General features: G+C 44.0%; 1 protein-coding gene across 6 annotated transcripts in view; it reads right to left on the bottom strand.

The window, feature by feature from the left end:
- Window positions 1-15,165, bottom strand: part of LOC134346577 (butyrophilin subfamily 3 member A1-like) — a 154,027-nt gene that overhangs the window by 59,056 nt on the left and 79,806 nt on the right. The window lies entirely within an intron of this gene.

The following is a 15,165-nucleotide window of genomic DNA, read 5'->3' as shown; positions in this document are numbered from 1 at the left end:
AGTGTAGAGGATTGTCAAAGGTAGCAGAGAGACATTGATAGGATGCAGAAGTGGGCTGCGAATTGGTAGATGGAGTTCAACCCGGAGAAGTGTGAGGTGGTACACTTTGGAAGGACAAATTCCATGGCAGAGTACAAAATAAGTGGCAGGATACTTGGAAGTGTGGAGGAGCAGAGAGATCTGGGGGTACATATCCACAGATCCCTGAAAGTTGCCTTACAGGTTGATAGTGTAGTTAAGAAAGCTTACGAGTGTTAGCTTTCATAAGTTGAGGGATAGAGTTTAATAGTTGCGAGGTAATGATGCAGATCTATAAAATTCTGGTTAGGCCACACTTGGAGTACTGTGTCCAGTTCTCGTCGCCTCACTATAGGAAGGATGTGGAAGCATTGGAAAGGGTACAGAGGAGATTTACCAGGATGCTGTCTTGTTTAGAAAGTATGCATTATGATCAGAGATTAAGGGAGCTAGGGCTTTACTGTTTGGAGAGAAGGAGGATGAGAGGAGACATGATAGAGGTGTACAAGATAATAAGAGGAATAGATAGAATGGATAGCCAGTGCCTCTTCCCCAGGGCACCACTGCTCAATACAAGAGGACATGGCTTTAAGGTAAGGGGTGGGAAGTTCAAGGGGGATATTAGAGGAAGGTTTTTTTTTACTCAGAGAGTGGTTGGTGCGTGGAATGCACTGCCTGAGTCAGTGGTGGTGGCAGATACACTAGTGAAATTTAAGAGACTGCTAGACAGGTATATGCATGAATTTAAGGTGGGGGGGCGTTATATGGGAGGTAGTGTTTAAGGGTCAGAACAACCTTGTGGGCCGAAGGGCCTGTACTGTGCTGTATTGTTCTATGTTCTAAATACCTGCCTTCATCACTAGGGGCATACAGTACAGGAGTCAGGAAGTCATGATACAGCTCTATAAAACTTAATAAGATCTGTACTTGATTATAGCTGTGTGGCTTATGGATCAGCTTCATCTTCAAATTTAAAATGTTTGGATGTGATACAAGCACGGGGTTTAAGACTGCGTTGTGGTCTGATATGGTCGTCCCCTTACAGTTGTGTAGGTAGAAGCATACTGGATTAATTTGAGGGGTCAGAGGAGTGATCACCCTGTTAAAAGTGTGCTGGAAGACTGTCAGGAACATCACAAGAAGAGTGTTTTTAGTTTTGGGTGGCTGGGTGCTTGTCACGCTAGGAATAGGTTTGTTATATTAGGCAATATGTCCCACTGTAGCTTTCTCTGTAACCCCACCCTGAATTTTTCCAATGGCTTTATCAGGTTGCATGAGTTAATCAAATCGAAGGATCCTGATATGCCTGAGAGTCTGTTGGTTCATCAAGATGGTAAAAAAAAATTATGATATCTTGACCATTTTTACTGATGGATCTAAAGAGAATTTAACAGGGAATGCTGGTGTGGCTGTTTTTGTGCCTGAATTACATGTAACAATAAAGAAACATCTTACTAACCGTTTATCTGTATATACAGCACAATCGGTTGCCAGCATTTTGGGCTGAGAGTGGGTGGAGGAAATTTGTCCTCGCAAAGTTGTAATTTGTTCAGTTTCTTTTTCTCAAAACAGCTCATTCCAGCAGTAGGTCAGATTTACTGCTGGAAGCTCTTCAAACTTTATTTCATATTCAAAGCATGGTCTGCATGTCTTCTGCTTATGGGTCCCTGCACACAGAGGTTTTGAGGGGAATGAGTGAGTTGATTGTTTGGCCAGAAAAGGTGTTAAAAGTTCATCTGTGGACATCAACCATCCACTTAGCAAATTAGAAGTTAAGGGGTTGCTGGGGTTAAGAATTAGGGGATTATGGCAAGATGTGGGATAATGGGCATAAGTTATGAATACAGAATACACAAAACTGTTGGATTGATGGGAGAAGGGGGTAAAACAAGAAGGGAAGGAATTACATTGACTTGACCTAGAATTGGGCATACTATGCTTAATTCCTCCTTTTATTTTGTTGGAAAACATCACTCTGGAATGTGCAGGTTTTATCATTATGAAACAGTTGAACATCTTTTACAATGTGAAGCTTAAAAGGTTGAAAGAAAGCAAATTCAGGCTGCACTACAGTACTAGCTTTGGGGGGGGGGAGGTTGATAATTTTCATTTGAAAACTTTACTAAGTTATAGAAGTGACTTGAATTTAATTCACAATATTGTCTTTCATTATTTACAATGAAATGGAGGAAGGAGGAAGAGTAGTAGTAGTATAAAACTTTGTCTAGGCAGTAATTGGAATTTTATGTGCAATTCTGCCTGCCCCATTCCAGGAAGGATATGGTGTCTTTGGAGAGGATATGGAAGAGGTGTACCAGGATGCTGCCTGGATTGGAAGGCATCAGCTACAAGGAGAGGAGAGCGACATGCCAAGGACACGGCCGAGAAGACTAGCGTGCCTTCAGGGTGCCGGATTTTTGTGGCTCTGGAGGCCAGTGGATTCGATTTGATGCTGCCACCTGGTATGTTGTGGGAGATGGAAGATCGAAAGCAGTGAGCTGGCTGCTGGCTACGTGTGCCCAGAGACCCAAGTTCTTTGGGCACAGAGCTCAGAAAAAGCGACGCAACAGACTTTTAATACCATAAATCAGCAAGTTGTTTTGTTATATCTCCCCTCTTGCTGTGAAACGAGGACACCTCTTTTTTCCCTTATTAAGGAGAGAGACAGCCTGTGGTATGTCGAATACTGGGTGAATGAGTAGTCTATGGGATACTGCAAGTTTGTGTCTTTATTGATACTTCGCTGCACACTTGAGTGTCCGGTGGGGTTGCCGATGCTTTTTTGCTGGTAGGGGAGGGGGATGATAACTTCTTTGCTGCTGCTTATGTGTGGGAGGGGAGCTGGGAGAGGGCTTTGGGGTTCTAACATTTAACTGTCATTCATTCTTTGGGGCACTCCTCTGTTTTCATGGATGTTTGTGAAGAAAAAGAATTTCATGATGTATATTGTATACATTTCTTTGACATGAAATGTACTTATTGCTGGGATTAGAAGTTATGAGCTATAACCAGAAGTTAGACAAACTTGGATTGCTTTCTCTGGAGGATCACAGGCTGGAGGGACGCCTGACAGAGGTTTAAAAAGTTATGAGAGGTGTAGATAAGGAAGGCAGTCAGAAACTTGTCCTCTCAGTGGGAGGAAAAAGTTTAAAGGCATATGCAGGGTATATTTTTTTTAAACAGAGAGCAGCATGTGCCTGAAACAAGCTGATAGGGATAGTGTTGGAAGCAGTTATGACAGTGGCATCCAAGATACTTTCAGATAGACATATGAATGTGCAGGGAATGAAGGGATGTGGATCATGTACAGGTGGAAGGGATTAGCTTAATACGGTATAGACATTGAGAGTAAAAAACTTGTTGCTAATCTGTACTATTCCATATTTTCAAAAGCACTGATTTACAGCACAATCGTATGGTGCAAGTTCATAGCACCCTGAAAGTGTGCAGGTAAATAGGGTGATAAAGGTGCTTACAGCACCGTTGCCTTCACCCGTTGGGACGTCGATCAGAAAAGCCTGGAAGTCATGTTGCAGCAGCACAAAACTTTAGTCAGGTCACAACTGGAATATTCTGTGTTCCACATTACAGAAGGTATGTGAGGGCAGTGGAGGAGAGAGCGCAGAACTGGTTTAATAGAATGTTGTCTTAGAGTTTTAAGTACAGCGCAAAGTTGGACAAATAAATTGTTTTCTCTGGAGTGTTGGAGGCCGACGGGCATCCTGATTGATGTACAGTATTTTAAATATGATAGGCATACATAGGCTAGTTAGTCAGTGCTTTCTCCTCCAGTGGAAATCTTGTACTTGGACATAGGATTAGGGGGAAGGAGGAAATTGTCTGGAATGTGTCACAAGATAACTGAGAGAAGTGGGTACAAATGAAATGTCTAAAATATATTCAGACAGGAAAAAGTACAAGCAGGGAATGGAGGGATATGAATCACATGCAGTTACATGGGATTAGTTGTATTTGGCATTTTGGTTGCCACTGATATTGTTGGCCAAGGAGCCTGTTCTGTGCTGAGCTGTACTGTTATCTAATGGAAACCTCTGTATCTGCCCTATGAAGCCCAATGTGGGTGTTAGTTGAACAGACAAGTTCAATCATTGTTTTCTAAACTACAAGGGAAAAAGTAACCAAACTATCTGATCTCTCATGATGTGATAACTCTCACAGTTATTAATCTGGTAAGCCTACCCAACATAGAACATAGAAAAGTACAGCACAGTACAGGCTCTTCGGCCCACAATGTTGTGCCGACCCTCAAACCCTGCTTCCCATATAAGCCCCCAACTTAAATTCCTCCATATACCTGTCTAGTAGTCTCTTAAACTTCACTAGTGTATCTGCCTCCACCACTGACTCAGGCAGTGCATTCCACACACCAACCACTCTCTAAGTAAAAAACCTTCCTCTAATATCTCGCTTGAATTTCCCACCCCTTACCTTAAAGCCATGTCCTCTTGTATTGAGCAGTGGTGCCCTGGGGAAGAGGCGCTGGCTATCCACTCTATCCATTCGTCTTATTATCTTGTACACCTGTATCATGTCTCCTCTCATTCTCCTTCTCTCCAAAGAGTAAAGCCCTAGCTCCCTTAATCTCTGATCATAATGCATACCCTCTAAACAAGGCAGCATCCTGGTAAATCTCCTCTGTACCTTTTCCAATGCCTTCACATCCTTCCTATAGTGAGGCGACCAGAACTGGACACAGTACTCCAAGTGTGGCCTAACCAGAACCAGAGTTTTATAGAGCTGCATCTTTACCTCGCGACTCTTAAACTCTATCCCTCGACTTATGAAAGCTAACACCCCATAAGCTTTCTTAAATACCCTATCCACCTGTGGATATGTACCCCCAGATCGCTCTGCTCCTCCACACTACCAAGTATCCTGCCATTTACTTTGTACTCTGCCTTGGAGTTTGTCCTTCCAAAGTGTACTACCTCACACTTCTCCGGGTTGAACTCCATCTGCCACTTCTCAGCCCACTTCTGCATCCTATCAATGTCTCTCTGCAATCTTTGACAATCCTCTACACTATCTACAACACCACCAACCTTTGTGTCATCTGCAAACTTGCCAACCCACCCTTTTACCCCCACATCCAGGTCGTTAATAAAAATCATGAAAAGTAGAGGTCCCAGAACAGATCCTTGTGGGACACCACTAGTCACAATCCTCCAATCTGAATGTACTCCTTTGGACAGACTACATTGTTACAATATCTTGTTTTAGGCAATAAGAACAAAGCTCTGCACAGCATTCTCAGCACAGCCTCACCCGAAATGTCAACTGTACTTTTTCCCATTGATGCTACCTGGCCTGCTGACTTCCTCCAGCATTATGTGTGTGTTGCTTGGATTTCCAGTATCTGCAGATTTTCTCATTTGTGATTTGGTCCTCTCATCTCAGACTTGTGTAAGGGGGTTTCGACTTTTATGTTACTGCGGAGGCTATTTAAAATGGCGTCTTTGTTATGTTAATCTGGGGAATGCGGCTTTGTTGCGTTAAACGCTGAAAAACTTTGCGCTAGCAGTTTGTTTTTGCTTTAGAGTTTGATAAGAGAGTGCTATTAACCAATTGGGCTAGTTGTTATGGTTTTGGTGTATTTGAAGATACTGTTTGCGAGGGGGTTTGGGGGCAGAAGGTGGGAGAGCAAGACAGAGGATGGACCAGGTGCTGTGAGTCCGCTAAAGGGGTCGGACCCCGAGCAGGACATTCGGCGAGGAAATGGAGTCGGACTTGTGTGGAGCATCTGGTCGACCACCGTTGTTGGTCCCAGGCGGCCGGTCGAGGTGGTCCGAGGGGGTCGCAGGGTGAAGAAGAAGGTCCTTGAGCTCCAACGGTTTTTGTGCACGAAGAGATTGAACTTTGATAAGTGTGGCGCCTTTTATTTTCCTTTTATATTTTATTCTCTTTTAATTATATAGTTCCAGTAATATCTATAAACTGTAAATCATTTAATTGCATCTGGTGTATTGTCTGTTAATTGGGCGGGGTGGGGTACCTCACACAGCATCCACACAAACGAATTACCCAGTTTGCCGGGGCCGAGGCTGTTTCCCTAGACAACAGCGAGCCGAGCGACCCTGAGGGTGGCCGCAGGGGGCTACACTTGTTTCACTGCCAAATATTCTCATTTTCCAGGGACCATGGTCCAACCTGATCAATCTTTCCTCAGAAGACAATCCCCATATCTCAACATTCAGCCAAATTCACTGAGCTCCCTCCTCGGTGAGTATCTGTAGTCAGCCTGTTAACAGACTGCACTAATCCTTCCTGAACACACCGAACAAATTCCACCCCATCTAATCCTCTTGCACCAAGCAGGTGCCAATCAATGTTCAGCAAATTAAAGTTCCCATGACAACAACCCTGTTATGTTTGCACCTTTTAAAAATCTGCCTCCCGATCTGTTCCCCAGCGTCCTTGTTGCTTTTTGGAGGGTCTATAGAATACTCTGAATAGAGGGATTGTCCCCGTCCTGTTTCAAACTTCCACCCTCACTGACTCAGTAGACAATCCTTCCATGACACCCTCCATTTCTGCAGCTGTGATACGATCCCTAATTTGCAATGCCAATCCCCCACCTCGTTCACCACCCCCGCCCCTTTTGAAATATCTAATCACTGGAACATCCAGCAACAATTCTTGCCCTTGTGATAGCCAAGTCTCTGTCTCTGTAATGGCCACAACATTGTAGTTCCATGTACTGACCCACACTCGAAGCTCATCAGCCTTGTTCCCGATACTTCTGATATTAGAATAGACACACATTAACCCATCAAACCAACTGCAATTATGCCCAATCTACTCTGTATTCTTCCTCCGTCTATCTGCACATTGCATCTACCTTTACACCTACTACTCCATCATCTGTTCCATCACTCCGGTTCCCATTTCCCTGTCAGTCTCGTTCAAACACTCAACCACTCTAGTAAACCTGCCCACAAGGTTTTTGGTTCCCCTCGAGTTCAGGTGTAACCAGTCATTTTTCTGCAGGTCATACCTTCCCCAAGAAGGAATCCCAATGATCCAGAAAACTGTTATACTCCCTGGTATACCAATTCCTCAGCCACATATTCATCTGATGAATTCTTCCTTTCACCAGCATTTGCCACAGGTAGCAATCCAGAGAAAACTATCCTTGAAGTCCTGTTTTTCAGCTTTCTACCTAGCCCCCTCCTCTCTTCCAGATCTTATCCGCTTTCATATCTATGTTGTTGGAACCAATATGTATCAAGCATTGTGGGCCGAAGGACCTGTATTGTGCTGTAGGTTTTCTATGTTCCTACCTATTTTAGAACCCTCAAGTGTAGTCCATCAGGTCCAAGGGATTGATCTTCCTTCAGGCCTTTCATGTTCGCAAAGCACCTCCTCCCTCATAATGACAATTTCACTCACTTCTGTCCCCGACAGTCTCAAATATCCAGCACGCTGCTAGGGTCTTCCATAGTGAAAACTGATGCAAAATCCTTCTTCAGTTCATCCATCATTTCCCTTTCCCTCAATATTCCCTCTCCAGAGTCATTTTACAGCAGGCCAATATCTACTCTCACCTCTCATTTACTCTTTATATATCTGAAAGAACTTTTGGTATCATCGACTGGCTAGCTTACCTTCATATTTCATCTTTTTATTCCTTACGTCTTCTTTAGTTGCCTTACGTTGGTTGTTTTTTTTTAAAAAAAGCTTTCCAGTCCTCTAAGTTCCCAATAATTTTTGTTCTATCATATGCCCTCTCTTTTGTTTTAACTGTGTCATGGTTGTGTCATCCTGTCTTTACAGTACTTCTCTGGGATGTACTGCATCAATCCTGAGCCTTCTGAATTGCTCCCAGAAACTCCAGCCATTGCTGCTTTGCCATCATCTCTGCTCGTGTCCCATTCCAATCAACTCTGGCCAGCTCCTGTATCATGACTCTAATTCTCTTTACTCCACTGTAGCTCATATCCTGGCTACTGAACAGAGGCCTGTATATAACTCCTAACATGGTCTTTTTACCCTTGCAGTTCCTTAACTCTACCCACATCGATTCTACTTCTTCAGATCCTATGTCACCTTTTTCTAAGGATTTGATTTCATTTTTATCAGCAGAGACACACCACCCCTTCTGCCTACCTGGCTTTCCTTTTAATACAATGTGAATCTGTGGATGATAAGTTCCCCACTAAAATCTTCTCTCAGCTACGATTCAGTGATGCCCACAATGTCATACCTGCCAGTCTCTAACTGAGTTACAAGATCATTTACCTTATTTCATATACTGCATGCATTCCTACATAAATCCATCTGTCCCGTATTCATAATCCTTTTCGATTTCATCCCCCGTTACACTGCAACTCATTGCACTGACTAAAATGCTGCCCTATTATCTGTCTGTCATTCCTGGAATTTTATTACACACTGCCTTTGCTTGTGTAGCAACTGCACCATCCTCAGCCCTAATCCCCGATCACTACTGTACTCATCTTCTACCCCCTTCCCTTCTGAGTCCCAGAACCAGACTCAGTGCCAGAGCCCTGGTCACTGTGCCTATCCCCAGTAGGTCATTCCCCCAACACCACTCAGAGTGGTATACTAGTTATTGAGGGGAGTGATTCACCAATTAAGTAGAAAAGACAGCAGCTCGGGGCAGATTGGAGCTTTGAGAAGCACAGCATTCGGGATTGATTGACAAGAAGAAACTAAAATAAGGCTGGGGAAAGTGGAGCAGCCATTGTTGGAATGACCGTCGGTGGAGCAGACAGAGATAGAATTGGGATTTTGAGGCTTCAGCTCTTCGAGGCTTCACTGAGGAGAGGCTTTTGTGAGAGAAAATGAAAAGCTGTAGATAATTATTTTCCCATAGCTTATTATTGTTTTTCTTTCTTTATATTTTCTCAGATAGAACAACTGGGATGCCAGGCAGGATAGTTGAATGTTCCACTTACAGGGAGCCCAACAACTACAACTACGAGAAGTGCATCCAGCCGTGGTTTCGAACACTCTGTGTTAAGGAGTTGGATTTGAAGTACCTCTATCAAGTCCCCCCTCAACCTTCTACATTCCAAAGAATAAAGACCCAACTTGTTCAACCTTTCTCTGTAACTTAGGTGATGAAACCCAGGTAACATTCTAGTAAATCTTCTCCGTACTCTCTCTATTTTGTTGACATCTTTCCTATAATTTGGTGACCAAAACTGTACACAATACTCTAAATTTGTCCTCAGCAATGCCTTGTACAATTTCAACATTACATCCCAACTCCTATACTCAATGCTCTGATTTATAAAGGCCAGCATACCAAAAGCTTTCTTCACCACCCTATCCACATGAGATTCCAAACCGGTTATGTCCGGTTTGCTTCCAGTTCCTTGTGCTGTTGAGGGCAGGAACAGGGAGATAAGGGATCCGAATGTGTGGCTGAGGAGCTGGTGCAGGAAGCAGGGATTTAGATTCTTAGACCACTGGGATCTGTTTTGGGGCAAGGATGATTGTACAAAAGGGACTGGTTGCACTTTAACAGGAGGGGTACCAGCATTCTGGCAGGCAGGTTTTCCACTACTACACGGGTGTGTTTAAACTAAGTAGTGGGGGGGGAGGAGAGGAAATATAAGGATGGAATTAAAGGGAAAGAGAGAATAAGGAAAGTTAAGAAAGACAACAGAATTAACGGGGCAGAAAGCTCAGGAAGGGATCGGAGAGAATGGCCAATTGCAATAGGAATCGATGTGAAAGGTGAGGGAGTAATGGATTAAAAGTATTATATATTAATGCACGAAGTACAAGAAATAAAAGTGGATGAGCTTGAGGCTCAGTTGGAAATTGGCAAGTATGATGTTGTAGGAATAACAGAGACATGGCTGCAAGAGGACCAGGGCTGGGAAATAAATATTCAAGGGTATACGTCCTATCAAAAGGACAGACAGGTGGGCAGAGGGGGTGGGGTGGCTCTGTTGGTGAGGAACGAAATTCAGTCCCTTGCGAGGGGTGACATAGAATCAGGAGATGTAGAGTCAGTATGGATAGAACTGAGAAATTGTAAGGGCAAAAAGATCCTAATGGGAGTTATCTACAGGCCCCCAAACAGTAGCCTGGCTATAGGGTGCAAGTTGAATCAAGAGTTAAAATTGGCATGTCGCAAAGGTAATGCTACGGTTGTTATGGGGGATTTTAACATGCAGGTAGACTGGGAAAATCAGGTTGGTACTGGACCCCAAGAAAGGGAGTTTGTGGAGTGCCTCCTAGATCAGGGGTCCCCAACCTTTTTTGCGCTGCGGACTGGTTTAATATTGACAATATTCTTGCGGACTGGCCAGGAGGGGGTGGGGGGGCGGTGCGGGTAGGGTTGCCAATGGACAAGAGTAGCAGTCAAAGAAAGACTACAATGACCATGAAGCCTTGTGCGGGCACCAGTGCGCATGCGTGTACCTGCCGATATTATTCTCTGCAAAGCGTTTTTGGCGATTCTGTTCGGGGGCGGGGGGGTGTTCATCGCGACCGGAATATTGGTAATAAGGGGCTAATACACTCAATTTCGTTTCTAAAAGGGATTATCTAATGAATTTAATATTAAAAACACAGCGCATATTTTCCTCGCATGAATATAGTGATAAGTCAATCATCAGGGGAGGACGGGGAGCTTGAAGTAAGTGTTGAAGGAACTTCCAGTAGAAGTGGTAGAGGCAGGTTCGATATTATTTAAAGAAAAATTGGATAGGTATATGGACAGGAAAGAAATGGAAGGGTATGGGCTGATTGCAGGTCGGTGGGACGAGGTGAGAGTAGCGTTCGGCATGGACTAGAAGGGCCGAGATTACCTATTTCTGTGCTGTAATTGTTATATGGTTATATAAGTCACTATCAGTCAATGGCATCATAACATTTTAAGTAACATTTGGATATTAAACACACAGCATATATTTTCCCCGTATGAACATATAAAATCATTGCAACACACCAATATCGCTAAATCAGTGGGAGCTCTGGGCTTGTTTCCCTGCAACAAGACGGTCCTATCGAGGGGTGATGGGAGACAGTGATACTTGAAGGAGGTTCCTTATGTCCAGTCTATTTAGTTTTCATCGCATTCATTGCAGCGGTATGTTGGAAATGGAAGCAACGTTTTCAGTTCTTTCGTGGCTATCTCAGGATATTTAGCCTTGACTTTGATCCAGAATGCCGGCAGAGATGTTATGTCAAACATACTTTTCAGCCCGCCATCACTTGCAAGCTCAAGGAGTTGATCTTCTTCCCTCGCTGACATGGATGACGCGCTGTTAATGACCTCGCCTGTGTTCAAGCTCAACAGTGCGTGACAGGGAATGAGGAACCGTGCAGCTGACTCATATCGCCAAATCATATCGTTTCCTCGTGGTCCGGTAGCAAATGCTCCGCGGCCCGGTGGTTGGGGACCGCTGTCCTGGATGGATTCTTAGAGCAACTTGTACTGGAGCCTACCAGGGAGAAGGCAATTCTGGATTTAGTGTTGTGTAATGAACCAGATTTGATAAGGGAACTCGAGGTAAAGGAGCCATTAGGAGGTAGTGACCATAATATGATAAGTTTTCAACTACAATTTGAGAGGGAGAAGGGAAAATCGGAAGTGTCAGTATTACAGTTGAACAAAGGGGACTATGGAGTCATGAGGGAGGACTGGCCAAAGTTGACTGGAAAGATACCCTAGCAGGGTGACAGTGGAACAACAATTGCAGGTATTTCTGGGAATAATACAGAAGCTGCAGGATCACTTCATTCCAAAGAGGAAGAAAGGTTCTAAGGGGAGTAAGGGGTGACCGTGGCTGACAAGGGAAGTCAAGGATAGTATAAAAATAGAAGAGAAAAAGTATAACATAGCAAAGATGAGCGGGAAGCCAGAGGATTGGGAAACTTTTAAAGAGCAACAGAGGATAACTAAAAAGGCAATACGGGGAGAAAAGATAAGATACGAAGGCAAGCTAGCCAAGAATATAAAGGAGGATAGTTAAAGCTTCTTTAGGAATGTGAAGAGGAAAATATTAGTTAAGACCAAAGTTGGGCCCTTGAAGACAGAAACGGGTGAATTTATTACAGGGAACAAGGAAATGGCAGACAAGTTGAACAGGTACTTTGGATCTGGCTTCACTAGGGAAGACACAAACAATCTCCCAGATGTAATAGTGGCCGGAGGACCTAGGGTAATGGAGGAATTGAAGGAGATTCACATTAGACAGAAAATGGTTTCGGATAGACTGATGGGACTGAAGGCTGATAAATCCCCAGGGCCTGAAGGTCTGCACCCCAGGGTACTTAAGGAGGTGGCTCTAGAAATCGTGGATGCATTGGTAATTATTTTCTAATGTTCTATAGATTCAGGATCAGTTGCTGAGGACTGAAGGGTAGCTAATGTTATCCCACTTTTTAAGAAGGGAGGAAGAGAGAAAACAGGGAATTATAGACCAGTTAGCCTGACATCAGTGGTGGGGAAGATACTGGAGTCAATTATAAAGGATGAAATAGCAGCACATTTGGATAGCAGTAACAGGATTGGTCCGAGTCAGCATAGATTTATGAAGGGGGAAATCGTGCTTGACTAATCTTCTGGAATTTTTTGAGGATGTAACTATGAAAATGGACAGGGGAGAGTCAGTGGATGAAGTGTACCTGGACTTTCAGAAAGCCTTTGATAAGGTCTCACATAGGAGATTAATGGTCAAAATTAGAGCACGTGGTATTGGGGGTAGGGTACTGACATGGATAGAAAATTGATTGGCAGACAGGAAACAAAGAGTTGGGATTAACGGGTCCCTTTCAGAATGGCAGGCAGTGACTAGTGGGGTACCGTCAGGACTGACGAAGGGTCTCGGCCCGAAATGTCGACTGTACCACTTCTTAGAGATGCTGCCTGGCCTGCTGCGTTCACCATCAACTTCTATGTGTGTTGCCTGAAATTCCAGCATCTGCAGATGTCCTCGTGCTGGAGTATTGTTTACAATTTTGGTCTCCAAATTTGAGGAAGGACATTCTTGATATTGAGAGAGTGCAGCAGAGGTTCACAAGGTTAATTCCCGGGATGGCGGGACTGTCATACATTAAAAGACTGGAGCAACTGGGCTTGTATACACTGGAATTTAGAAGGATGAGAAGGGATCTGATGAAACATATAAAATTATTAAGGGATTGGACACGCTAGAGGCAGGAAACATGTTCCCGATGTTGAGGGAGTCCAGAAACAGAGGCCACAATTTGAGTACAAGGGGAGGCCATTTTGAACGGAGTTGAGGAAATACTTTTTCACCCAGAGAGTTGTGGATCTGTGGAATGCTCTGCCTCAGATGGCAGTGGATGCCAGTTCTCTGGATGCTTTCAAGAAAGAGTTAGATAGAGCTCTTAATGATAGCGGAGTGAGGGGATATGGGGAGAAGGCAGGAACGGGGTACTGATTGTAAATGATCAGCCATGATCACAGTGAATGGCGGTGCTGGCTCGAAAGGCAGAATGGCCTACTCCTGCACTTATTGTCTATTGTTTACCTAGGAGAACTGAAAAGAGGTTCTGCGGATGAAAACAAGATTCCTGGATGTTATGTTGCGTCCCAGGTGCCAAGCTCCTGGACATCTTGGATCGAGTCCTCAGCATTCCAAAGTTGGATGGTCAACAGCCAGAGGTTATGGTCAATGTAGGCACCAATGGCATAGGTAGGAAGAGTGACGCTGTTCTGCAAAGTGAGTTCAGGGAGTTAGGTGCCAAGTTAAAGGGCAGGACATCCAGGGTTATGATCTCAGGATTGCTACCCATGCCAAATGTTATTGAGAACAAAAAAAGGAAGATTACACCCTTTAACATTTGGCTAAGGAGTTGGTGTAGGAGGGAGGGCACAAGATAAACAGCATTATGAAGGACCCCATGCACCCCTCATACAAACTCTTCTCCTTCCTGCCATCTGGCAAAAGGCACCGAAGCATTCGGGCTGTCACGACCAGACTGTGTAACAGTTTCTTCCCCCAAGCCATCAGACTCCTCAATACCCAGAGCCTGGACTGACACCAACCTTCTGCCATCTACTGTGCTATTGTCTTGTTTGTTATTAATTATTGTAATGTCTGCACTGTTTTTGTGCACTTTATGCAGTCCTGGGTAGGTCTGCAGTCTAGTGTAGTTTTTGCGTAGTTTTGTATTGTTTCATGTAGCACCATGGTCCTGAAAAAAGTTGTCTCGTTTTTACTGTGTACTGTACCAGCCGTTATGGTCGAAATGACGATAAAAGTAACTTGACTTTTCTTGACTTGAAGATATTTCATATATGAAAGTTTTGACTACAGGAGATGGGTTGCGATGTTGAAGTTGTATTATTTGGAGTATTGTGTACAATTTTGGTCACCCACCTACAGGAAAGATGTAAATAAGTTTGAAAGAGTAGAGAGAAACTTTACAAAAATGTTATCAGGTCTGGAGGATCTGAGTTGAGGAAAGATTGAATAGGTTAGGACTTCTTTCCTTGGAACGCAGAGGACTGACAGAAGATTTGACAGATGTATACAATATAATGAGCTGTATTGATAGGGTAAATGCAAGCAGTCTTTTTCCATTGAGGTTGGGTGAGACTACAACCAGAGTTCATGAGTTAAGGGTGAAAGGTGAAAAGTTTAATGAGCTTCTGAGGGAAAACTTCTTCACTCGGAGGTTCCTGAGAGTGTGGAACAAGCTGCCAACACAAGCAGAGCATGCAAGGTCGATTTCAATGTTGAAGAGAAGTTTGGTTAGGTACTGTACATGGTTGGCAGGGGGGTGGAGGGCCATGGTCCCAGTGCAAGTCGATGGGAGTAGGCAATTTAAGTGGTCCAGCATGACTACATGGGCCGAAGGGCCTGTTTCTGTGTTGGACTTCTCTATGTCTCTGTGACTAAGGTTTGAGAAGAAATTGAAGAGTTGTGAAAAAAACCTGTCCTTCATGCAAACCAGACTCTTCCACTGATTCTGTCTACACTTCCCACTGGGTTGGGAAAGCAGCCGATATAATCACCGACCCCACCCACCCTTGTCATTCTCTCTTTTCCCCTTTCCCACTGAGCAGAATATACAAAGCCCCAAGAGCACGGACCACAAGACTCGAGGACAGTTTCTATGCCATGGTTATCAAACTCCTGAATGGACATCTCACACACTGAGATATGAACACTT

This window comes from Mobula hypostoma, chromosome 5 (assembly GCF_963921235.1).
Source record: "Mobula hypostoma chromosome 5, sMobHyp1.1, whole genome shotgun sequence".
Classification (NCBI taxonomy): Eukaryota; Metazoa; Chordata; class Chondrichthyes; order Myliobatiformes; family Myliobatidae; genus Mobula; species Mobula hypostoma.
Note: the sequence above shows the minus strand (reverse complement) of the source record. Positions and strands in the feature narration are given on the sequence as shown.